At 37.1% G+C, this 27,837-nt stretch overlaps 1 protein-coding gene and 1 long non-coding RNA gene across 2 annotated transcripts in view; one reads left to right on the forward strand and one right to left on the reverse strand.

Moving 5' to 3' along the window:
- Dsg1 (desmoglein 1) overlaps positions 1–26,098 on the reverse strand; it is a 93,850-nt gene extending 67,752 nt beyond the window's left edge. The window contains exon 1 of the mRNA XM_070029393.1: positions 25,982–26,098. The gene's annotated coding sequence lies outside the window, so the exon portion shown is untranslated. The remainder of the gene's footprint in view (positions 1–25,981) is intronic.
- LOC138832061 (uncharacterized) overlaps positions 1–27,837 on the forward strand; it is a 170,673-nt gene that overhangs the window by 129,861 nt on the left and 12,975 nt on the right. The window lies entirely within an intron of this gene.

Here is a 27,837-nt window from a genome sequence, read left to right on the forward strand (position 1 = left end):
AATAAAAATATGGCTGGGAAAAATGTAATGAAAGAATGTCAGGATCACATCTTTTGTCTGCCAGGGACCTTTCCTTTGCTGACCTGAAGATCCTCTGTGGATTAGCTGTAAGTTAACATTTATAAAGAAGCACTATGTCTCTAAAACTGTGATAAAAATACTATTTTTCCAGTGAACATTTTCTTACATTACAATCTGACTTAGAATGAACATGGTAATGATTATGTATTAATTTAGATAGGTAGCATACTAGAATTTTTAGTTTTAGAATAACAAATGAGTGACGGGAATCCACCAATGAAAGAACATCTCATCCTCCAGGAATGTTCAGAGGAAGTCATCTGTTGAGAAATGATCCAGTGAAGGACCAGTTTCTGATAATTGAGAAGATACTTGCTTCCTCTTCAGTTATATGAAGATTTGAGAATTTATGGTGATGGATCTGTGTACAATATGATTTTTTAAACTATGCAATGTCTGTTTTAATTGTTCCTAAATGCTTGCATTTTCCTTAAGTGGATTTGATCTCCAAATTATTTCAGGCCTGGAAGTGATCATTGTTGCCACAATATTTCTCCCTTTTCTCTTTTCCTACTCCTTCTCCCTCCTTCTCCTCCTTCTCCTTCCTCTTCTTTGTAGGTCGTGGGGCTTGAACTTTGGACCTGGGCCTTCAGCTTTCAGTTCAATGCTAGGGCTCTTCCACTTGAGCCACAGTGCCACTTCCATTTTTCTGGTGGTTAATTGGAGATAAGAGCTTCACAGACTTTCCTGCCCAGGCTGGCTCAGGATCTTGATCCTCAAATCTCAGCCTCCTGAGTAGCTAGGGTTACAGGTGTGAGCCACTGGCACCCAGCTCAGGGATTCATCTTCTAAAAACAATAACAGCTTAAAAAACATTAAAAAAAAACAGTAACAGCTGTATTACCTGTAGAGTGCATTATAGTTTCAAAAGAACTTAAGCCCATGATATTGGTTGATAAGAAAACTATGTTTTTATTTAAATAAAACTATGACATGGATTGATTTTAGGTGCAATTGACTAGAGGAGGATAGAAAGATCTGCCTTGAAAACCCTCATGTTTAAATTTAGTCCCTGGTTTGTGAGGTCATTCTTGCTTTTAATAATTGTGATATAGTGTTTATCACCATTATTTTCCTATAGTTCATGAAAGCATAGAAAGGATTGATATCAGGTAAGGAGAAGGTAGTCAAGAATTCATAATATATACCGCAAAATTAAGAAAAACAAGAGAGGCGTGGGTCAAATAGGGGTGAAGATGTTAAAGAGATGACACTGATCAAGATATACTGTAGGGGCTGGGAAGATAGCTAAGTGGTAAAGTGCTTGCCTTGCATGCCTGAGGCCCTGGGTTCGATTCCTCAGCACCACATAAGCAAAAAGAAAAAAGCCGGAGGTAGGTGCTGTGGCTCAAGTGGTAGAGCGCTAACCTTGAGCTGAAGAGCTGAGGGACAGCACCCAGGCCCAGAGTTCAGGCCCCACGACCGGACCACCTCCCCCCCCCAAAAAAAGATGCACTGTATATGTAAACTGCTTTGTTAAGTGCCCCCAAACCCAATTCAACACATATCCTAAAAGCTTAAGAAAAGTGAGGGAAGGGGTGAGTCGGGAAGGGGTGGGGGAGAATGCTGAAAGGCACATTGATTAAGATGCACTGCATTCTTAAACCACTTTGTTGAAGGGCATCGCCTTTGTACAACTATATAAAGATAGTAAAAAAAAATACTCAAAAAAGACTACTAACATTAAAAACGAGGGAGTCAATAGAAATCTTAACAGATATCAAAGGCTTTGACAAAGATATTGGTGTTGATTTTAATTTCTATAATCGTAAGTATACACCATGTTTTAGGAATCTTCTAAATCATGGCATATGCTCAGTACTGTGATGGTGGTTTTTATATTTAAGAATGGTGTGTAGTGTAGACAGCTACTTTCAACAGCAAATGTAATTCTACTTCAAAAATAAGAATGGCTTGCTGCAAAGACTGAGGACAGATTTGCTTAAGATGCTGCCACCTTCAGGAAATTATACCTTATTAGAATTTGTATCTATATTGTTAGGGGGATATGTTTCTTTTTAAAGGGTTGACTAGTTAAGAGAGAGTTGAGCATTTCTGTTCACATTCAAAGAGTATTTTAGGAAACATATGAATGGACTGTGTTATCTCATATTTAATTTTATGTACTTTTAAATATAATACATGGCCTAGCAAAATATACCACTGCATGTGGCTTGAAAATGTGGTTTGAGACTAAACCCTTTTGGTGATCACATAAATTGTGCTCTTATTCTGAAAATCATTTTCAATTCAGCATTGTATTGTACAATTACTGATTGTTTCAAAGCTTATTTAAGATTCATTACAAAAGCAAATTTAAAGCCAGGTGCTAGTGGCTCATGTTACTCAGGAAGCTGAGATCTGAAGAGTGCAGTTCAAAACCAGCGAGGACAGGAAAATCCACGAGATTTATCAACCATGCAGAAAGCTAGAAATGGAGCTGTAGCTTAAGTGGTAGAATGCTAGCCATGAGCAGATAAAGCTCAGGGACAGCACCAGTCCCTGAGTTCAAGCACCAGAATTGGCACCAAAATAAAAATCAAATCTACCTAAAGCTGAAAACTGAAGAAATTTTGCAATTAACAATAGACTCAAACATCTTCAGTTCTCATCATATTGTGCAAAATAATATCATAGATCGTTAATAATTAAATAGTAATATCTTTGAACATCTTTGCATAGTAGTGGCTATGTGTAGGCTTCCATGAAAGTAATATTCCAAAACACACCCATATGAAATATAGCATCATATTAGATTTTTCTCATGTAAGGAACACACATTTATTTTAACCACTGAAATTACATAATTATTTAAGGCTAATTATTTCCACTATACATCTCTGAGCTCTCCTCTACCTTCAAAGAATCTTTATGCAATGTAATGAGGAAATATATTTTATTCTTTATCCTTTTCATTACTGAAAAAGTTTGAACTCCTTATAATTATCCATTTGACAGATAAAACACTTGTGTTATTGTGGTTTAAAGGCGTATTTCTGTGTAAATATTTTTATCAGCCAATTGGAATTTTCTTTCTGTGGATTATGATTATCACTATTTTAAGAGTTCTTAGTTTCCCAGGTATAGGCAGTGGTTATGACCATGGGTAAGAGTCATTTCACTCTCTGAGCCTAAGAATGCTCATTTGTGCACTCATGCAAGTACTTGTCCACAAAGTTGTCATGGTGTTCACAAAAACAAACAAGAAAATAAACAAAAATAACCCACACAATAAGATGCCTGGTGCAGGAGGTCAGACAAGACTGGAAAGTCAATACTTGCTGAACATGTGAAAGCAAAATGTTTTGTGGATTATTCCCTTGCAATCATGACATGTAAGAACCTTTGCTCACCTATAGTAATTTACCTCTGGGTAACTGACCCAGGGGGACATCAGCCCCCAGGGCTTCTTAAGGGATGACCACTGGTAAAATGGAGAATAGTGGCATTTAGAAACACTAGCTATTGCAGTTTGGGTGGCGGATAAATGAGATAGCATAGTAATACATGGAAAACGCAAAACAAATGTACCTAACACTTGTTTACATCCATGTAGTTAATTGTGTAAAAGCAAATTGGTATAATCTTGTTTTGTATGTAGTCTATAGTTGCTCTTTAAACATTATTTGATTAAATGTATTTAAGGTTTGTTTCTGTTTCATTTGCAAATTGTGTTTTGTGTTAATATGTTATAAACACAGAGAACATGTTTGTACACTACACATACACACACACATACACACACTCACAATACCCCAGTATACAGAGATAGTTCAGTCTTCCATTAAGAAAATCTGTTTCCATTTAATTCTCAACTCAAAGAGAATTCTATTTGTTAAGAGTATGTCAAATAAGTAAAACAAACAAGAGTTACTTTAGTTAAACATTAAATTGAGTGTGAGGGACCTCTCTGATAAGGAAGGAATGTGGATCTGTTTTTCAGAGTGAGAAATGTTAAGGAGGTGCAGTTTGCTTTGTAAATAGCAACCACAACAGACAAGTGCTAAAATGCAAAAACAGACACTGTGTGTGGTTTCTATTATTTATTTCCAAATTTCAAAAAAAACCCTCGAGCTTTAAATATGGAGGGCAGATATTTAAGAAGGCAGATACACTTTGTCTCTCAAAGCATTTCAAATATTCTCATGTATGTGGATTTATTAGTGAATTAGGAATAACTTCAACTCTGTTCTCTAACCTAATATACATACCACATCATAGACATGTGACTCCTCATTCCCCTATCCCTGGACAGTAGTACCTGCTATTGGTCATTCAGAATTGCCTCCAGGACATTTGAGAATTTTAGAAGCTAAGGAAATTCACAGATGCTTTAGAAATTTCCTGCCTTGTCTGAGAAGTCTCTGATGGTTATGAGTTAGCATGAAACTTGCTATTCTTCAGTTTCTGTAGAATACAGAACAGGAGGCTTGGCACCTGGAGGCTGGAGAGCACGAACCCTCAGTACTCATAGTTTGGGGAGAAGATGCAGTAATGCTCTGCTTTGTCAAAAACTGGGGCTTGTGGGTTCAGAAAATACACCCAAGACAAGCCCGCATATTGAAATGTACACTGGAGGGAATATTTCAAGAATATATAAATACCCACACGTATAATTTTGAACTCTGGGCCTGGGTGCTGTCCCCCCAGTTCTTTTACTCAAAGCTGGGCCTGTACAGCTTTGAGCCACAGCATCACTTCCATTTTTCTGGTGGTTAATTAGAGATAAGAGTCTCGAGGACTTTCCTGCTCTGCCTAGCCTTGAACCTCGATACTCAGATCTTAGCCTCCTGAGTAACTAGGATTACAAGTGTGAGCACTTAGCACCTAGCTTTGAAGAATATTTTGTTCTAGAAACTGTCCTGAGATTTTTGTTTTTGGTAGAGGATAAGGATGCAGTGCAGGGGAACTATTTGGCAAGGATGAATAGCCAGGCTAGCTTTAAATATCAGTTTCTCACTTCCCATGTCTAACCAACAGCAAGCCTTAGAGATGCTAGTTGCTACTTCATCTCCAGCCCCATTGCTTAACCCCAGACTATTCTATAGTAACTTCTACTTTGCTTATAATATTAAATCTCTGTGATGCAATGGAATAACCTTTCAAAGAAAGATCACAGTCTCACACTCCTTTAACCCTTCTAATAATAGTGTGCAGTAGAATATGTGCAGTTGTGTTATGTGTCCTTATGTGACTCTCCCTGCCTATCAATCTGATTTCATATCACGGTCCCTGTCAACTGCAGTTCTGCAGTCATCCTGTTAAAACAATGACTCTTGTTGCTTTCTTGTTGTTCTTGAGATCTCAGTTTAGATGCTGTCCCTTCAAATAGACTTTTTGTGACCACTCAGTTGGCAGCCCATCAAGTTATACTTCATTACTCATAACCACTTATTTTAATCCTTGGTGGAGTACTTGTTTCTACCCAATTTTACTCCTGTATATTTGCTCAACAATATAGAAGATTATATGGCCAATCTCATTATCTCTGTCTTCTGATATCCTTGTATAATCCTCACCCCTTGGGTTTGGGCAGGACTGGAGCCTGTTTCTAACTGGCAATACAGTACCATTTACACAATCCAGTTACTTTATGTGGCGAAAATGATGGGATATCACTCCATTTTCTCCAGCCAGCTTGCTCTAGAGACGTTTTTTATTCTGACTGTGAAGGAGCAATCTGTTAAATTGCACATGGTTCTTGTGCAGAATCTTATATGGGAAATAACTGAGGATGGATTCTTATTGGTTGAACAAAAACCTGATGCACTACCCCTGCAAGAAACTAAGTTCTGCTAGCAACCACATGAGATTGAAAGACCTTTCAAGTCTCAGATGAAAACTAAGGCATAATGCATACTTTGCCTACAGCATTTGGAGACCCAGTTGAGTAGACCCAGGTAAGCCATGTTCAGACTGGTGGTACTCAGAAACTGGGATATTAAATGTGTGCTAGGAGTTAATAAGTTAGTTGTGATTTGTTACACAGTAGAAAAATAGACAGGTTTATTGCCTCTCTCTTCTGCTAGATTACCAACTCCTGTGCTAGAAGAATACTTGCCACATAGTATTCAATAAAAATTTGTGGTAGGGATGAGTAAAAACAATTTGATTAGGAAACATTTTAAATGTGAACTAAAATGCAACAATGAGCTGGTAGAATGGGCAGACAATACATACCCTGATGAACAAAGGATGGGCCTTCAAATTCAGTAAGCCTCAACAACAGGTCTGGTTAGGTTGTCACTATGAGCAAATCATTTTTACCTCTGGTCTTTTGCCTTCTCATTTCCTAAGTGACAATTATAATACTCACTTCATACATGATATAGATCACAAGAAGAAATGAAAGAAGAACAGTATTTAACATCTCATGGATGGGCCCTCACTAGAACCTCAGAAACTAGAGCAGTAGGTCAAAGTTCTTCCTTTCTATTTGTTTGCTCTTTGCTTCCTACAATCCCAAGACAAGTTTATAAATACTACTTGACCTGAGAAGTTTCAAAAGTGGTTTGATGAAGACTGAAAATAAAGAGGGGAAAGTAAAATTTAATATAGAGAGAAGAAACTTAGACATGTTTCTTGTTTATTTTTTGTTTTTGCATTTTTCCCTCATCAACAGTAAATTTAATACTCTCTTTAGGGTTAGATTCAGTGTAGGACTCAATGAGAACATGGTAGAATATGAATCTAGGAGATAACTTAATGAAAAATTGATAAGAGCTATTAAAATTTGGATTTTAAGAAACTAGAATATTTGCATTCTAAAATTCTAGTGGGAAAAAAGGTGTCCCTTTTTTCTTTTTGGTTAATGTAGGAGGGGTTTTGTTTGGTATCTGGGGAGTGAGATTGATGATTGATAGAAACTAAGGTTTTTTTTTTTCTATGCAGCAATTTTCTGATTTTTTTTAATGGTCTTTCACCTCGATGGTCTTCTCAAGGGAAGATAACAGTGACAGGGAACTTCAGTGACTTTATTTGTGCTTTACTGATATGACTCCCTCATTCCTGAGATTGCACATATTCATGCTTCTGCCAATTCCTACATGAGGTCACAAAAGCACACAAAAGTCTACAAGCCATGTCTCTGACTTGTGGAATGGACAGGATAGAGAAGATAATGTTTTTTTCTGAATTCTTAGAGGAATTTACAATGGATTTCTTCAATTTTTTTTGATTTCTTAGAGGAATTTAATTTGGGGCTTCTTAAATTGCTTTCTAGTTGGACATAGCAAAAATAATTTGATTTGTGATTTGTCAATAGCAAAGTAATTTATTGATAAAGAATTCACTGATTGACCCTTAAACTTTTGAAAAAAATTTTACACACTGCCAGGGTTCTATAATTTTCTAGTTTCCTGAACTTGAATCCAGAACCTTGTCTATAAATATTTCTGTTTTAATCAGAACTAATTATAATTTTAGCTGAAAAAGATTGAAGAAAATGTTTTAAACTTATTTTTGCTGTTCACTTGGTGACTATCTTATGCTCAGGTCGAAAATTTGGTTCTGTTTCATTCTCATGGTCAGGCAGATTTATTTTTACTTTCTCTCTTCTAGGAATTTCCATCCTTATCTCACTGCATATACATTTTTACTGCTATCATGACATATATTGTTTAAAGAATAAGCATAACAACATTCCTAGCATTCTCAGAATCCCTTCTTGGTCTGCATATCAGATTTAACTCTCAAAACTCCATCTTTATTACAACCCAATGATGACAAAGTATTTTATTCCATCATTGTGATAATATCATCAGTATGATAAGTGATCAAAGTGCACTTATATTTTAACACATCCCTGAACCTGTCACTGATAAGGAAAACTCATCCTTATGATGTTGATACTAGAGTAGCTAGTTAAATTTATATATAAACTTGAATGGGCTATGGAATGCCCAGACTTTTTGGTTTTTTTTTTTGGTCAGTCGTGGGGCTTGAACTCTGGGCCTGGGCGCTGTCTTTGTGCTCTTCAGCTCAAGGCAAGTGCTCTACTGCTTGAACCACAGTGCCACTTCTGGTTTTCTAGTGGTTTATTGAAGATAAGAGTCTCACGGATTTTCCTGCCAGGGCTGGCTTTGAACCATGATCCTCAGATCTCAGCCTCCTGAGTAACTAGGATTACAGGTGTGAGCAATCGGCGCCCCGCTGGAATGCCCAGACTTTTGCTAAAACATTATCCTAGGTATGTCATTGAGGAGGATTTTTTAATGACATTACCAGTTAAAATGCTATTGTAAAGCAAATCACTCTTCCTAATGAACCTCTTGTAATTATCTGAAGCCACATAAGGCTGACTGTCCCTGAAAAAGAGGACACTTCTCCTGCCTGACCAACTTCATATTAGGACATCAGATGTTCCTTGCCTGGATCCTAAGCTTAAACATTAGCTTTTTCTTCATGTCTCAAGCCTTCCAGCAGTCAGATTGGAACCACACCATCAGCCCTTTGGATTTCCAGCTTGCTGATTCACCCCGCAGATCTTGTCCATCTCTAAAATTGCCTGAGCCAATTCCTTACAATAACTCTGTTTTCATTTTTTCTTTCTCTGCGGACACTTGGACCAATACAAGTTAGCCTCATTTCAGATATGCATTTTTGTGGGCAAATTTAACTTTTATCTCTAATGCTACAGCATGTCCCTGTACATGTACCAAATCCATGTATATCATCCAAACTGATAAATTTTATAATTCTTTGAATTTACATATTTATAAATAAAAAATTTTTAATGGTTAATTTTACGCTTGCAGCACAGAAATATTTCTTTAAAAAGTCTTTCTTATTCATGAGTTATGACTTTAACATCTGAGAATAAAGATGAAATGGAATAATATGCAAAATAATAATAGTTATTATCAGAATTAGCTATTGTGCTTCTATCTAAATAGTCATATTTGAAAGGCAAAACAACAGAACCATTTATAGGAATTTGCATATTTTGTACACTAGTTTTAAGGAATTGTAATGGATGGTCATATTTACTAGATACAATTAATTAAAGTGTTGGTCAGATTTTTAACATTGTGATTATGCATGTTTTCTTTTTAAAAATTTTTTATTGTAAAGATATTGTACAGAGGGGTTACAGTTACATGAGTAAGGTAATGTGTACATTCCTATCAAGTATTGTTACCTCCTCCTTTGTTTTTCCCTTACTACCCCTTTCCTCCTTCCCTCCCCAATTCCTTCCTCCTCTCCCCCATTGAAGTTGTAAAGTTAATTTTCAACACAGAGTCTTGTACATCTCATTGTTACAATGGGTCAACCTGTACCCTTGTTTCAGCATTTTGTTATTTCCTTTCCCCTCCCCAAATCAGAAAAATGTATATACAAAATTCAGGGCACCAGAATCAAATACAGTGACAACAGGGGTTATAGCATAGGGGGAAGAACATACACAAGAAACAAAAAAATCACATAGTACATTAAAAACAACAAAGAAAAAAACCTTTTCTGCTTGTCTGATAAGATATTGCAAATAAGGAAAACCATGGGACCTATGTTTCTTTGGGTCTGGCTTACTTCACTTAATACGATTTTTTCCAAGTCTTTCCATTTCCTAACAAATAGGGTGGTGCCATTCTTTCTGATGGAGGCATAGAATTCATATATATATATATATATATATATATATATATATATATATATATATTGTGTATCACATTTTCTTGATCCATTCAAGATCCATACTGTTGGACATCTGGGTTGGTTCCATATCTTAGCTATGGTAAATAATGCTGCAATAAACAAAGTTGTGTTGATAGCTTTAGTGTGGCCTTTTTGTGATCATTTGGGTAAATGCCCAAAAGTGGGATTGCTTGAATGTCATATAACTGCTTTTTAAAAAGCTAAGGAAACAATAAACATTCTTGACATGTACTTACTTCTTCTCTCCCCATGCCATTAAGAAAATTAGTGAGCACATAACTGAAATAAAACAGAAGCGGAAATAAGCTTTGAGACCCACATTCCCATTTTTACACAGAAACTACAAATGTTGGCAAAATTGATTCAATTTATTGCATCATTTGTTGTGCCAGTGAGGAAGGACTTTTAAATGTTTGGATTTTTACAGACATTTTTGAAGAGACTATCTCTAGCAAAGGGGTTGGGTTGTCTCTCCCAGAAAGAAATCTCATTTCCCCTGCTGACACTGCCAGTGTAAATTTATGTCATGAGTGATACAGATAGTTTTCTGGTAGGAGCTGGACAAAGCTATTACCACTTGGTACAAGAAGTGATTCTAATTCCTAAGTGGTGGCTAGCAGTTCTGACTCATTTGTGTGTGTGTGTGTGTGTGTGTGTGTGTGTGTGTGTGTGTGTGTGTGTGTGTGTGTGTGTGGTCTTGGGACTTGACCTCAGAGCCTCTGTGTGTGTGTGTGTGTGTGTGTGTGTGTGTGTGTGTGTGTGTTTGTGTGTGTGTGTGTGTGTGGTCTTGGGACTTGACCTCAGAGCCTGTGTGTGTGTGTGTGTGTGTGTGTGTGTGTGTGTGTGTGTGTGCGCGCGCGCGGTCTTGGTACTTGACCTCAGAGCCTGAGTGCTATCTGAGTTTTTGTGCTTAAGGCTAGTGCTCTACTGCTTGAAACACAGGTTCATGCCTGGCTTTTGTGGTCGAGTGTAGTCAGAATCATATTACCTCCTCCTTTTCTTGAAGGATAGGCCAACATATTGCAGCAAATGACCACAGCCCTATTTGTCTGTTTGGTCATCTTTTCTCGGAGGGTGGTGAACTTCTTCCTGATCTGTTTTCCTCACCAGAAAACCAGACTGATTTTTTAAAAGAAAGGTTCTGGTTTTCATTTTCCCTCCCCCAATCCTCTAACCACCATTTCTCTGAACACTGGTATACAGGTTGCCAACTTTAATTTAAGGCAAGTATAGCTAACCAATCAATAGCACCTCCCTACTTTTAGATAACCAATCAGTGAACAGACAGTGAATTGGTTTCTAAGATATTCTGTAATTCAGAGAGAAGGTACCAAGTTTGTTGTATTAGCAACACTATCACAATTTATTTGTGGAATAAAAATTTTGAATTCCAAGAATAATAGGAAACAGAATACTTGAATGCTAGAATGTTCATCCAAAGTACATCTAAACACAAGGTAAAAACACAAACAAGTTAAAGTAACAGGGTTGCACACAGATAAATGTTTTGAGACTAGAGGAATGATGGCATTTGTTTTTAATTTGAAAATGGAAATAAAAACAATTTGAAATTAAGGGATTTAAGCACCTACACATAGATTAGGTTGCCATACAAGTAAAGTAAGTATAAATTGAATGTGTCCAAAGAACCTAGCAGGCTGCCCCATGTTTTAAGGTGAAAACATCTATCTTGTAGAATATTTAAATATGATTTTTCTGAGAATGCTGCTTGCTCATTCACGATAGCAGTGAAGGCTCCAAACCCTACTCACATTTTTTGTTCCTAATCTACCATTTTAATCAATTCTCCAAAATAACACGTTGTAATGTTAGCCATGTAAATACCATTAAAAAACCAGAGTTGTTAGTTTACTGAAGGTTTATGTATTTTATTTAAAGCTTTTAAGTCACAATTGTAATAAACTAGTTCAATTGTGGTTTTATCTTAATAATTTAAATAATTTAAATTTAATAATTTATCCCATACAAATACCCATTTGCCAGACTGCTGGGAAGAAGAAAACTTACACTCACAATCTTTTCCATTCCATGAGGATGGAATTTAGATGTGGGGTAATTAAGTGTTACTTATTTCCTCCCTTTTGCCACCTGTTTTTAAATTTTTTTTCAGTTTTTACATGTACATTTCTATCAGGGGTAGAATAAAACAATGTTTGTTTTTCAAATGTTTCCTGGTAATATTTTTAGGAACTTATACTAGTAAAGATGGAAGTGGAACACCAAGTTAGGGCTCAGTTAACAGATTTCTTTTATAAAGGTGAGCTCTGATTTTGATATTCACACAGGTCGTTCCCATTATCCTACAGTTCATTTCACTTCAGGTATTTCTTCTTTGTGTTTGCAGTTGAAATATTCTTTGCCCAACTCAGAAGACTTCAGAAAATACTATGCTTGAACAGGCAAAAAGGATTAAGGAGGGAGTGTACTACGTTGGTAGTACAGACTGGCATTGTTTGACAAACTACAGAGCAACTTGAGATTCAGCAATTTTCTGTCCAGTTAAAACAGCCCTATGTTAAAGGAGAAGTTCAATCATAAGACATGAGAGTTGTATACAGGCCAAGATTCTGTTGTTAGCTAAGAACTTTCCTATGAAATGGACTTTTATTTTATTTTATTTTTATTGGAATGTACTTTTGGGGGAGGTTAGTCTGTTTTCCTATTTCCAGTGCTTTTCCATATCTCAGATACTATGGTGCTGAATTCAAATTAAGCTATTATTAAGCCAATTGTATTTATAATAGGATAAATTTTCCAGTTAGAACATGCCCCTCACCCCGACAAAAAAAAATAAACAGGAACTGCAAAGCTTTCTAAATGTACCGGTCTTTGAATCCTATGTCCATTTTTGTATCATAATAATTTATTGTTATTATTTTGGATCCTAACAAAATTTGTATGAAGCTAAGTTGAAACTTAGGTTAAGAAGCTGTCAGAGCCGGGCACCAGTGGCTCATGTTTGTAATTCTAACTATTCAGGAGAAGATCATGGTTCAAAGTCAGCCTGGGCAGGAAAGTCCATGAACCTCTTATCTCTAATTAACCACCAGAAACTGGAAGTGGTGCTGTGGCTCAAGTGCCAGAGTGCTGGCCTTGATGTGAAGAGCTAAGGGACAGTGCCCAGGCCCAGAGTTCAAGCCCCATGACTGATCAAAAAAAAAAAAGTCAGTGACAGAGTAAAAGCTCACATTTTTAAAAATTGAATTTTAGAGCACTTGGAAAGCAGTCTTATTTTGTTTTGTAATTTTTCTTTCTTTTGCCAGGGTACCTTAAATGTGTCTTATTTCTCAAAGGTAAGAAGAAGATGAAGGAAATAGAGAGAAAAGGTTTTCTGATAAAAGGCTAATTTAAAATACTGATTGTGCAAAGATGCATTTGAACTGAATATGTTTGTTACTCCTTTTAGAAGGACTATGCTTGCTATATCATTTAGAAGCTTTCTTGGAGAGTTTTCCTGGATTGCTTGCCTTGCATGGCTAAGTCTCTGTGTTGTGGGAAGAATGCATGCCCAGGGCATTTGTGCAGGTCACTGCTTGCCTGTCCACTGAGGGGGCGGTATTCTTCCAGCTGCCTAGGTCTGTGGTTAGGTGACCACAGCACCATTCCTAGGGTGAAAGCTGCCTTTGTTCTGTGGGATTTCCTTTGCCCTATTCTGCTTGGGCTTGTGTGCAGTGTGAAAGATAACAAATGACCCCATCTGCTGATTATGACTGTGTTTGATGTGTCAAGTTACATAGGAAGTCTTCGCCTGGGTCTTGTCTGGGCAGACACAGTGACCTGCATGTCTGTGATCTCACAGATCAAGATGAGTTTCCAACAGCAAACTTCCAGTGGCAGGGGAATTATCAGAATCAACTGCTATCAAGAACTCCTTCTTGAGTGAATCAAGGTAGTGTAATCAGGCATTTTAGAAGTTAAGCTACTTACATGAGCTTAATGGCTGAGCATAGTAAGAAAAACCACCTGTTGGATGGTTTCAGAATGAATTGTTTACAGAATCTCACTACTTAGAGAAAGCTAAAATATTAACTGCCTATGCATAAATTAGAGTCCTTGGCCCCAGTCTTTCCAAAAGGACTATGTGGAAGACAATAGAGGTTTTAGGACTCTGTTCTATAATGCTGGTGTTTGCTACAATATCCAGAGTCATTTACAACTGTTTGTACAGTGGCACTCCTAGACACTATGTTAAAAATGAACGATATAACTTGTGGGTGGTGCCAGGAGGGAAAAAAAACTGGGAGAAAAACTGGGAAGGAGTGACATTGTCAAAAAGTAATGTACTTTTTACCTAACTTATGTAACTGTCACCTCTCAATACATCACCCTTATATAGCAATAAAAATAGTTTTAAAAAAAACTATTGAAAAATGTTCCCCATTCAATTCTGACAGTCAAAGTCTCTGTTCAAGAAAGCCCATTGATTTCTATTTGGAGAAAAGAGGATTTTAAAAAAGATACAAAAAGGAAAAATTTCTTCAGCGTGTTCACCAGTCTTAGAGGAGGTAAATTTTTATTGCTAGGAATTGTGATGATCTCTCTCACACATACATACATACATACAGAGAGAGAGAGAGAGAGAGAGAGAGAGAGAGAGAGAGAGAGAGAGAGAGAGAGAGAGAGAGAGAGAGAGAGAGAGAGATAATGAAATAGTAGCTTTCTTGTCCCAAGGAACTTACTCTTTTTATAAGAATAAAACATCCATATAGAAACTACTCTCCCAAATAATTACTCCTCTCATATGCATAAAACCACCGAATCTTCAGTATATTCACCAGTGACACCACCTTTTGGCATACATATTTTGGTAGAGTCAAGCAAATCACACAGCACATACATATTCATGACAAAATTCACCCACCTGGGTGTGTCTTTTACTGGAGACATTGCTACGATCACTGTGGACACATGAGTAGAGAATCCTCTTTTAGATGGGCTTATTAGGTGTGGTACCATAATATTATTTTGTCACATAATCTTCACCATGATTAATAAGAAATGAGTGGGGGACTGGATCCAATGAAAACTTAAGTTTTTATTTCTAAGTCTCTAAGGAAGGCCTTGATTTATCCAAGAACCTGAGGAGTATTCTTAATACAAGGCAAGCAAAGACTCCACACTGTCAGCAAAACTTTGATGGTATCAAAATAAGTATGACTCACATAATTTCAGCCTCTGGTGTTTGAAGGTGGGGTTTGAGAAACTAGACAACGAACTGTCCTCACCAGGGGAAATGGAGTCACAGGGGCAGCCTGTGGTGTCCTAGGGTCCTGGAGCCTCCCTGCCACTTCATTGCTCAGAGCTACTCCCCAAGTCTACAAAGGGAAGATTTCCTTTTCCCAGCCAATATTCCAAAGCAGCATAAAAAAAGCTGTGTGTGTGTGTGTGTGTGTGTGTGTGTGTGTGAGAGAGAGAGAGAGAGAGACAGAGAGAGACAGAGAGAGAGAGACAGAGACAGAGACAGAGACAGAGAGACAGACAGAGACAGAGAGAAAGAGACAGAGAGAGACAGAGAGAGAGAAAAAAATGTGTGTGAATCTTTCAGTCTCAAACAGATCAAAGATTTCAAGGGGAGGAGTTGCTGAACAGTTTCATTGCTTCAGGCTAATTATTCACAGGAGAATCCACCAAGAGAAGTTGCTAAGCTGGTTTGCTGGCTGCTTGGTAGAGAGTTTTAAAGAGACATGGCCACAGTTGTATAGAGAATTTTATTTTACATGACGATGACACATGGAGAAGACATTGAAGAGAGTAGTTATGGTACTAAAAACAAATGGAATTTCCTTTCATCTTCATTCTTAAGAACTATAGATGTGCTGGGGAGCATGACAGAGCTGTTCCCCCAAACATCCCATCCAACAGGCAAATTTAAACATTCTTCATAGGTAGTATTTTCCAAGTTGTGAATGAATGGAGATAAGTTGGAAATATGCCCTCTACTACGGTGGGAAAATCATGATAAAATACTACTTAATAAAGCTTAGGGAATTTTCACACACATCTGTACCCATGCACACCGTACATTGACCTTTCTTAATGATAAAAACTGAAGGATAAGACATACTTGGTTACCTTACTTATTCTTTCTTAGGTGAAATTTGCTTTGACAAAAGAAGTTAAGAAATAAATCCTTATACAGCCATTTTCATTTAATTTCCTGGAAATTCTGATTTGGCAGATATTCTGTGCTCCTTGTATCTTTTCCCAAATATTTAAAGGAAACCTGTAATTTTATTTTTTTAAATTAATTAATTTATTTTATTTTATTTTTTTATTGTGAAAATACTGTACAGAGGGGTTACAATTACATGGGCAAGATAACGAGTACATTTCTTATCAAGCATTGTAGCCTCCTCCTTTGTTTCGAAACCTGTAATTTTAAAGAATATGAATGAATTACAGCCTAGTTCAGTGGAGAGGCACATGGATAGTCTCAGCTACTCTGGAGGCTGACATAGGAGTATCTATTAAGTTCAGGAGTTCAAGATCAGCCTGGGCAATATAGTAAAATCTCATCTCCATAAACAACTAAATTAATAATTTGATGCAAATTAAAGATGCTCTTTTCAGCAGAATGAGACTAGGTGCTTCCTCTCTGTGTCTCCACAGCTTATGGATTTTCATTATTTTATCATGAGCTCAGCATGGCCCTGAGCTCCATGACTGACCAAAGGAAAAAAAAACAAAGTGACTCAGAAAACCTTCTTAGGAATTGGAGAATAAGAGCTAGAAGTCAAACTTGAGTGTATCTGATTGCAAAGCTATTGCCCTTTATGTGTAGCTTTTTATCATTTTTCAATCACTCACCTTTTACCATGAATCACTTTATTCAGATGTATTTCTTGCTGAATATAATGGATTGGCCAGCTTCCCTGAGAAAGGGAAGGCGAGGAAAGGAAAGGTGAGGAAAAAAGAAGAAACATGTGGAGATTTGTGTCACCATGGTCATACTTTATAAACAGAACATAAGGTTTCAAGGTGCTCTATGCATTGGTGTTTGTGTTGAGGTTAAGAATAGAATCCTGAGGGAAAGAAAGAAAAGCTCAAAGAAAGAATGAATGATAAAGACATTTTCTTAAAATCTGGACATATTTAGCAGGGTGCCAGTGGATCATGCCTGTAATGCTAGGTACTGAGGAAGCTGAGATCTCAGGATCACAGTTCAAAGCCAGCCCAGGTAGGAAAGACTGTGAGACTCTTATCTCCAATAAACCACCAGAAAACCAGAAATGGCGCTGAGGTTCAAGTAGTAGAGCCCTAGCCTTGAGCTGAAGAGCTCAAGGACAGTGCCCAGGCCCCGAAATCAAGCCTCATGTCTGACAAAAAAAAAAAAAGATGGACATATTTGATTTTAATCATGTGAAATGGAGCAGCACAATTAAAAGCAGTAAAATGATACTGGATGCATTTTTATTTGGGATCTCTCCTTGTGGCCTTAGAATTCATTCCATGTGTCTTTCTACACTTACAAAGATGATTAAGAAGATTGCCAATGGAGGGGCTGGGAAGGTGGCTCAGTGGTAGAGCGCTTGCCTTGCATGCTTGAGGCCCTGGGTTCGATTCCTTAGCACCACATAAGTAAAAAGAAAAAAGCCGGAAGTGGCGCTGTGGCTCAAGTGGTAGAGCACTAGCCTTGAGCTGAAGAGCTGAGGGACAGTGCCCAGGCCCAGAGTTCAGGCCCCACAACTGGACCCCCCCCCAAAAAAAAACACAAAAAACAAAGAAGATTGCCAATGGAAAAATTCTCAATTCGGGACAGATGCCTGGAATTTTAACTATACTGGGACCAAGATCAGGTGCTGCCCCATGTCTTTTCCACCTGTTTCTTGGGTTTTGGAAATAAGGCAATAGTATCACTGAGTCATTCTGTAGGTCATGGGGTGTAATATGGAATCATCCTGGTGCTCAGCTAGAGATTTTGCAGTTCTCACCAAATCCATAAGCTCCATCCTCAGTCTCAGCCAACACTAAATAGGCTTGATGCTCCACCTGCCTGTCTCATGTAAGTGCAGGGTTTATAGGTCCTGAGGAACTGGTCAAATGTATTTTCATAGAATAATTTTATCCTCTGATGCCAAGTATGTTGTCATAAGTGCCATTGCTATTTAATGATGTTTTATTTATTTTGTGGTCTCCCCTTAATTGTCATGTAGGTTATGATTGAATGTTTCATGGCTCAGGCACTCAGAGAGCAATGATCTTCTCTCTGCTGTTTTTATACTACCACATTACTTATACTAAGAGAGGTGAATAAGAAGATTACAAACCCAAAGGTCATTACTAGATGACTGAATGGTAAGTTTTGCTTCCTCAATAAGGCTGATTTATACTTAGATTAAATAAGCCTGAATCAAATGACAACACATTGATAAAAAAAAATAATGGAAGAAGTCAGACTGAGAATTTCAAAGTATTGGAAGGGAAGGAGAGAAGATGAGAGAAGAGAAAAGGAAAGGAGTGAAGAGGAGAAGAGAGGAGAGGAGAAAGAAAGAGAGAAAGAATATATGTTTGAGTCTGAATACCAAGAATAACCCCCCTATTATTTTTTATCAAAAGTAATACCACTGAATTCATTTCATACTTATTAAAAATTAGCTAGAGCTGGTTTGGCAGCTTGTACCTATCATTCTAGCACTTGGTAGGTGGAGACAGTAGAATCATAAGTCTGAGGCAGCCTTAGACTATGTAGGAAATTCAAGGCTAGTCTGAATTACAAAGTGAAACCCTACAAACAAAATAATAACAAAACAAAAATACGGATGTGACTATTCTAAGTATTTTATTATCAAATATTACTACTTTCTATTTCTACTCAAAGTCATTTTATAAACTCCTTAACTATGGAATACTCTTCCAGAAAAAGCATTTGAATATCATATTTATTTATTTATTTATTTTATTGGTATCTAATGATGTATGATAACATGAAAGAAATGATCATTGGGAATGATTCATTCATATAGTGAGCAGAAAACAAATCATGGGGCTCACAGACATGACTACCATAAGTTGGAACAAGCTCATTACTCACCAAACAGACTTCTAAGAAGGCTATATTTGTCTTGTTTTGATATCAATGAGCTGCAGTACATACGTTTCCAATAGTTTCAACAGTTTATTAGACATAATTGTTTAAGTGCAATTCTTGACTGTATTCAATACCAACAACCTGTGGTGTTGGAATAAATGTGACATAGAAGTGCTTCATTTAAATTTTAAAGTATTTTAATCAATGCACTCTAGGGTTTTTGTTGTTGTTGGTGGTGGTGGTGGGGTTTGAACTCGGGCCTGGGCTCTGTCCCTGAGCTCCTTTGCTCAAGGCTAGTGCTTCACCACTTTGAGCCACAACACCACTTCTGGTTTTCTGGTAGTTAAATGGAGATAAGGGTTTCATGGATTTTCCTCCCTGGTCTGGCTTTGAACCATAATCCTCAGATCTCAGCCTCCTGAGTAGCTTGAATTACAGGCATGAGCTACCAGTGCCCTGCTACATGAAACTTTTTAAAAGGAGGAAAATACTTCTATTTTTAAAATAATCAATTTAAACATTTTCGTAATTTGACCAACCTAGACTTCAAATAAATTGTCTGAATTTATCAAATCTGCTCAAATACCTTCCCTCCACTTCCACATACAATGTAGGCACCACAGAGCAATGACTGCAAAGCTCACAGAACATACTAGGTCTCAGTTATGTGTGTTGAATGCACACATAAATGAATGAATGATCAATATATACAGATAAAGACTGAACTAAGCTTCTGGAAACACAAAAAAACAAACAAATAAATAGCAACCTAGAATTACCAAGGCTGCCTATTCCATTGTACTTTTGACCATTATTTAGTTAAGCTAGAAATAGGTTTCAGTCAAGCAGAAATTTCAGTACACATCCAATGTCATCTAATATGCTGCATTGTTTTTGAAAGTATCTCTTTTCTCCTTAATAATCATTCCTGTATTTTTGGGAGTGACATCATCCAGTTTTACTTGGCAGAATCCTGGCATCACTGACTAATCATTGTTATTTTAGAAATAAATCCTTTGAAGCAGGTTTAGCAGAAAATTTCACATGGACAGCTGAAAAAAAAAACAGATGTTTCATAAAGACAGAAAATATGATTGAAAAATTGTGAACATTTTCTATGAACAAAATGCTAGTCATTACTTAAGATCCACTTGGCCCTCCTTGTTGGTAAGTTCCATATCTAGATCTTGAAAGCAGTGACACCAAGGAATTATCTGTACTTACAATTGTCTAATTCAAAGAACTGAGTTACTTTCAAAATACAATTTCAAATATTTTACCCACATTAAAATGATACTATTATATATGCTTTTTACATAGGCTTCTGGGTTTTCAGAAACTAGAGACTCGTGTAATTTATAAAAAGATCTTTTCTACTAGGGGCTGTAGCCCAAGTGGTAGAGAACTTGCTTATTGAAAGTGAAGCTGAGGTCAGTCCCCATAACTGATTCATGAGTGAAATTCTAAATATTTGGAAAGTGGAAGTAGAAGATTGTAGCTCCAAGTCAGCCAGAGCAAAAGTTACTGAGACCCTATTTCAAACAATCTAGATGAAGGGATGGCGATGTTAATAGGATTGGAATACTTCATACACACATATCAAAGTAGAATAACGAAACCTGTTAATTTTTTTTCAAAAAAGAGATGGAGATAATGGAGAATAAAAGAGGAATGGATTTTACCAAAGTACATTATATGTGTTCATGGGACTATCACAATGAAACTTTTTTGTACTATTAATACATATTAGGATTTTAATAGTTTAATTGTGAAATAGTACTAAGGTCCAGAACTTAATCTTCTAGATTTCAGCTTTTTAAATTTGTGTCATGAATATAGTAGGAAATAGGTTTTCTGTTTTGATTTCACATATATTTTTGACAATTTGATTATTTGTAGCATAAAATGATTTCATGTTCTAGTAAAAAGAAGAAACAGGCTTCACACAGTTTCAATTTTCAGATGGAAATTAGAAGTTAAAATTCAAAGCATACCCAGACGTTGAAATTGGTACTTTGAAAAATTATATTAAGTGAAGTAAGCCAAGCCCAAAGAAACATAGGTCCCATGGTTTCCCTTATTTGCAATATCTAGTATATGTATGAGTCAAGCAGAAAAGGTCAGATAATGTGATGTTAGGAAAATGAACCCTTAGATATGTATTTTAATGTTTTTTCTTTCATGCATGTGTTTCTAACGCATTTATAAGATTATTTCTTTGTTGCTTTGTATGTCCCTCCCCCACAGTATAATCCCTGCTTTCACTATATTTGATGTCGGTATAATTTGTGGAGGAGATGGGGAAAAACAAGTCATTTAAGGATACAGGTGGGCCTGTTGCAACAATGAGAAGTACAAGTTGTCATGTCGAAAACGAACTTTACAACTTTGGTGAGGGGGGGGAGGATTAAGTGGGGGGGCAGGAGGAGAGGCTGGGAAGGGATGTGAAGGGTAAACAAAGGAGGAGGCTACAATGCTTGATAAGAAATGTACTCATTATCTTGCCCATGTAATTGTAACCCCTCTGTACAGTATGTTCACAAAAAATTAAAATTAAAATAAAAAAAAGAAATCGCTACTTTGTAGTAGGCTTAATTCTCTTACAATTTTACTTAATTCTTTGTAGTATGCTCAATTCTTTTACAAAGAATTAAGAATTATACTTTCTTTGCTTTTTAGAACTTTATTTATAATCTTTCATGACAACTATAAATCTGTAAATCCATCCAGATAAACATTCTATTAAATTAGACACACCAGAATAAGACCCAATAAATAATTTGAGAATCAATTATCAAATGTTCTTTGAAGAAATAGTATTTATTTTACAATTCAATGTCTCATTAACTGAAACCTTACTTAACTAACTAGCATAAGTTGCCTTGATCCCTTCACCAAGAAACAAGGAGAGAGCCTGTTCTATTCACAGGCGTTTACTGTGTTGTGACATGTCTTTAGTAAGAGATGAATCATTAAACCGAAAAAGACCATCTTTCACACTGAAAAGGAGACTTGTTTAAACAGGACATTGTTAATACCTTTTGGATGAAACAGAAGTCTGCCTGGATAATAGTTCTGCTTTGGTTTTTTTATGATATATATTTATGCCTATGAGTCATAGAAGTCCCAGCATTGGGACATTATACAACCAAAACGTTAAACAAAAACCTTAAAAGCCAAATGGAGTTGGCAATACTTTCATGATGATCAAAAAGGTCTTGATATTTAAGCCAAGTATCTCTCTTTATTGTGGACTACATGACAAGAGTGTGTTGATTCTCAATAGAGTCCAGTATTTCATAAATTAATACGTGGAAGTTTTGTCTCACAGTCAGGATGCAGATTTTCGTTAAAAGACCAAACTGGAACATCTTTTGTACATCTCTTTGTCATTGCTGCCATTATTATCATTATTGTTATTATTTTGTTACTGATGGTGATAAGATTGAAGTTGGAGCTCTGTGTCTGCTAAGTACTGCTATTATTTTTTATGCAGTGTTCCTGTGTGTGTGTGTGTGTATGTGTTTGTGTGTGTCACTTGAGCTTACTCACAGCTGATGTTTTACCACCTGAGCCATACCTACATTTCCAACTTTTTTCTCATTTGCTGAGTATGCTGTATTTTTCAAAGGATTGCCTGAAATGAGGAAAGATGTATTCACATGAAAAAATAGAAATGGAGGTGAAGCAGTAGTTAGGTCATAGATTAATTTAATGTCACAGGAACAGAGTCAAAGAACAACAAAAATGATGAGAAATCAGGGAGAGACAGAGCAAGGAGGTTTGGAAACTATAGCTTATGTGTTATATGAAAGAGGAAGGATGGAGAGAGGGACAACGGGAAATACGGAAGGAGGAAAGAAGGAAGAGAGAAAAGAAGAAAGGGACAAAACACTAGTCAAAAGACCAACAGAATACATCAATTTAAAGAGCTTTTAGAATGACATAAATTATCACTCAAACTTATTGGAAGAGAAAATACCCAAATTGTGAGTTGTATAGGTTAACAAAGTAAAGAGGGAATAAAAGTATTCTAAAGGTTTCCTTTTGGTAGAAAGGTTAAATGAGCAGAAGGAGAGATAAAAATTAGTTATTTAAACTAGGCCTAGTGGCTCATGCTTATAAAATCAGGAGGCTGGTGTGGTTCAAGATCAGCTCAAACAAAAAGTTTATGAGAGGGGCTGGGAATGTGGCTCAGTGGTAGAGTGCTTGCCTTGCATGCCTGAGGCCCTGGATTCGATTCCTCAGCACCACATAAGCAAAAAGAAAAAAGCCGGAAGTGGTGCTGTGGCTCAAGTGGTAGAGCGCTAGCCTTGAGCTGAAGAGCTGAGGGACAGCGCCCAGGCCCAGGGTTCAGGCTCCACGACTGGACTCACCAGAAAAAATGGGCATAATGGCACAGGCCTCTCATTTCAGTTACAGCAGGACATGTAAATAAGAAGATTGCAGTCCAGGTCAGCCAGGGCAGAAAATAGACCATATCCTCAAAAATGATCAGAACATTTAACCAGAACCTTTGAATGCCTGCTTTGCAAGCATTAGCCCCTGGATTCAAACCTTAGTGAACATGAAAAAAAATAAATGAATAGTAAAGAATACTGATTTATTTATAATTATTACAAACAGACTGATACTCATAAGGCATGAGGCATGAGGGAGGAAATGACAGCAAAAAAAAAGCAGAAAGAAAAGAAAAAATATGGTTTCCTTCTGTTTCAAAATATACATCCACGTCAATGTAGGGACAGGTTGGCTGTGCTAATTTCTCATCAGTGGTGTAGGAGTTGAAGGAAAGTAGAAATTTACTACCAAAATTTGCATGTGGATTTGCATGTATTTCCCCACTGAAATTATCCACATAGGTGAAGTGGCTGGAAATTTCCAGATGAAAGGATGGATAAAGAGTATAAGACAGGGGGCTGGGAAGGTGGCTCAGTGGTAGAGTGCTTGCCTTGCATGCCTGAGACCCTGGGATGGATTCCTCAGCACCACATAAGAAAAAAGAAAAAAGCTGGAAGTGGCACTGTGGCTCAAGTGGTAGACCTCTAGCCTTCAGCTGAAAAGCTGAGGGACAGTGCCCAGGCCCAGATTTCAGGCCCCACAACCGGACCCCCCCACCAGAAAAAGAGTAGAAGACAGAGAACAGTATTGTCAAGAATAGCATTAAAAATAAATGCTTTGAGTTTGTCTGTTGTTCTATCTTTAAAAACTAGAACATGGGATCAATTATAAGGAAATACACCTGCAATTACCATTTGAAGGGATCATTTTAACAAGTTTGCAATCAGCAGACTGCAAAAACAAAATGGCAAGACACGAAGCTGTTCTTAAGTCTCTAATATTCCATGAAGATTTGTCTTACCCAGAAACAGAACAAATCAAAGAAAGGTTGGACAAATGGGATTGCTTGAAACTTCAGAGCTTCTTCATGGCAAAGCACATTGCTAGCAAGATCAATAGAAAGCCCAGGGATTGGGAGATCTTCACTAGCCATACAACAGACAAGGGTCTCAAATCTAAAATATACTTGGAGTTCAAAAAAATTAAATCCCCCAACAACAAATCCTAAAAATAAAACAACTTCCCAATAAATAAGTGTCTAAAGACTTAAAGAGAGACTTCTCTGAAGAGGAAATAAGAGTGGCCAATACACACATGAAGAAATGCTCAACCTCCCTAGCCATAAAAGAAATGCAAATCAAAACAACATTGAGATTCCACTTCACCCCAGTATAATCAAGAACTCTAATAACAGATGCTGGAGGGGATGTGGAAAAAAGGGAAGCCTACTGCTTTGTTGGTGTAAACTTGTTCAATCACTTTAGAAAGCAGTATGGAGGTTCCTCAAAAGACCACATAGAGCTCCCCTATGACTGAGCAATCCCACTTTTGGGCATTTACCCAAATGATTACCAACAAGGCCATACTAAAGCTACCAGCACAACTACATTTATTGCAGCATTATTTACCATAACTTAGATATGGAACCAACCCAGATATGCTCCTCAGTAGATGAATGGATCAAGAAAATGTGGTATATACATACAATGAAATTCTATGCTTCCATAAAAAAGAATGGCATTGTCCCATTTGTTAGGAAATGGAAAGACTTGGAAAAAATTATATTAGGTGAAGTAAGCCAGGCCCAAAGAAACATAGGTCCTATGGTTTCCCTTATTTGCAATAACTAGTATGTGTGTATGGCAATCAGAAAAGGCCAAAAGCTATGTACATATGACCATATAAGACAATGTTAAGCAAAATGAACCCCAAGATAGCAACACAAATATTTTTTTTTCTTTTTGGTCAGTTGTGGGGCTTGAACTCTAAGCTTGGGCGCTGTCCCTGTGCTCTTCAGCTAAAGGCGAGCGCTCTACCGCTTGAACCACAGTGCCACTTCCAGTTTTCTGGTAGTGTATTGGAGATAAGAGTTTCACAGACTTTCCTGCCCAGGCTGGCTTTGAACCGCAATCCTCAGATCTCAGCCTCCTGAGTAGCTAGGATTACAGGCATGAGCCACCAGCACCCAGCTTCTTTATTCTTTCTTGCTATTGTTTCTAAGGTATTTATTATGCACCATGTGATTTTTTTTTGTTTCTTTGTATGTTCCTCCCCTATGGTATAACCCCTGTTTTCACTTTATTTGATGTGGGTGCCTGCATCTTGTATATACACATCTCTAATTTGGGGAAGGGAAGGGAAGGGAAAAGAAAAAACAAAAGGCTTAAATAAGGATACAGGTTGAACCATTGTAACAATGAGATGTGCAAAACACATGTTGAAAATGAACTTTACAACTTCGGGGGTGGGGAGTAGGGGGAAAACAAAGGAGGAGGCAACAATGCTCAATAGGAAATGTACTGATTACCTTGCTCATGTAACTGTAACCCCTCTGTGCAGCATTTTTACAATAAAAAATGAACAACAACAACAACAAAAACAGAAGTGGTGCAGAGCTGAGGGACAGTGCTCAGGCTCATAGTTCAAGCCCCATGACTGACAAAAATTAATTAATTAATTAATTTTTTAAAAAGACAAAAGACTTGCCTTATATTAACAAAATCAAACAAAACCAAACAAGCAAACAAAAACTCCTAGAAGATAAGAGCAGAAGCCAGCAAGGACCTCACAGCAGAGGTAACAGATCGGCTAAACAAGGACAGATTCTACTGCCAGAGCAAGCTAAAGGAATTTTACCTGCTCACATGACGGTTGCTCTAATCATCTCCTCCAGTGTGATCCTACCCCTTTCCTTCTCCAAATCCTGATTCCTGTTGTACTTATCCTGTCCTGCTCTGCTGCCATTCGTTTTGGGGACCGTGTAGGAGGGAGGTAACATATTGATTTGTTGAAATGGCCTGTTCTTCAACCTATGATCCCAAACTTTGAGCTGGGCGAAACAGCAGACTCAGATTTTGGATTATCTCCCTTGGAAAGTGAACAAGTATATTCTATTTGTGGCAGGACATTTACATGGAAATAGTTGGGTGGCTAGGGCCAAGTACTATGTCAGAGATCGCATGTGCACTGTTGACTGAATTTTGCTCTCTTCTTCTGTGGTGATGAGGATTAAGTTGAGCGTACGATTACTTTGGCAGAAATTATATTCATGACAGTGTAACGAGATTGAATTTATGCAAAAGCACCATGAGATCAATTTCATTGCTGGACACAATTTCTGCTTCATTTGTTTAATTATGTGAAAAGCAATGTATCTGAGGTTTGAAAGGGGCACAATGTGAAAGAGGAAGGCAGGATTCATGGCAAGAAAGAGGCTATAAAGGTAGACAAGGGCCAGACTGGTTCATGGTATAAACTTTTGGTTTTATTCAGTAAGAACCAATAATATTATAGTTTAACTGAGCAATATTATGGTTTAACTTATAGTTTTAGAAAGAGGCATGACCATCTGGGAACAGGAAGAACATTCTAGGTACCATGGAAATAGCTAAGTGGTGGTGAAGGAGGAGCATCAGTTCATCTTCTGGATATATTTTAAGTCATCAATCCAATGGTACTTGATATAGTACATAAGGAAACAGAGTTAATCCAAGTGATTATATGGTCTGGGGTGAAAAAAACTGACAGAATGGAAAAAGAAAAGATATTGCATTGATCTGAAACCAACACACATACACACACACACACACGCACACACACACAGAGCTTTAAATATCTCCTAAATATCTCTATTGAGATGTAAAGTAGATCATTGAATCTAAATGTCATTAGCTTAAAGATGGTGTAAACCTGAGAGATCAAATGAGACTACTAAATAGGTCTACATGCATATAAGTCCGAAACCAACACACACACACACACACACACACACACACACACACACACACACACACACACACACCACACACAGCTTTAAATATCTCCTAAATATCTCTATTGAGATGTAAAGTAGATCAATGAATCTAAATGTCATTAGCTTAAAGATGGTATGTAAATCTGATAGATCAAATGAGACTACTAAATAGGTCTACATGCAGATAATGAGTAGAGGAGAGTAACGGAGTTGGTACATAGTGTTTAGAGCCCAAACAGAGAGATGAACTATGAAAGGAGTGTGGAAGGAAAGAGTGTTGGAGAAGTAAGCAAGTGAGGAGACAGACAGACTACAATCAATTCTACTGAGCATCTGAGCTGTTGCTTGTCCAGCTGCTCATCAACTATTATAAGAAGAGAAAAAGATAAATGATCACTCACCAAGACAAGACCATAGTATTATTAGTTTTAGAAAAGAAAGGATAATACTATTTTGAATCCCAAATTGGCTTTAATGAAAGTTAGTTCTTCTTAGAGAAAGAGTCCTTCATGTTGTTGAGAGCCCTGTAGAGTTGATTAGGTAGCTATTTATTTCAGGGGCTGTAGAAGGTTGAGAGAAAAGAAAATAATAGGAAAAGAAAAGGAAGGGGGAAAAAAGAAAAATAAATAAATAAATAGAAAAGGAAAGGGAAAAGAAGCAAGACTTTTAATTTCAGAAGACAGAAGAGGCTGGGAAGCCCTCTCCTTTCCAAAAATTAAAATAAATGAATTATTCTAAA

Source organism: Dipodomys merriami, unplaced genomic scaffold (genome assembly GCF_024711535.1).
Source record: "Dipodomys merriami isolate MVZ:Mamm:240054 unplaced genomic scaffold, mDipMer1.0.p SCAF_2, whole genome shotgun sequence".
In the NCBI taxonomy this organism is placed as follows: domain Eukaryota; kingdom Metazoa; phylum Chordata; class Mammalia; order Rodentia; family Heteromyidae; genus Dipodomys; species Dipodomys merriami.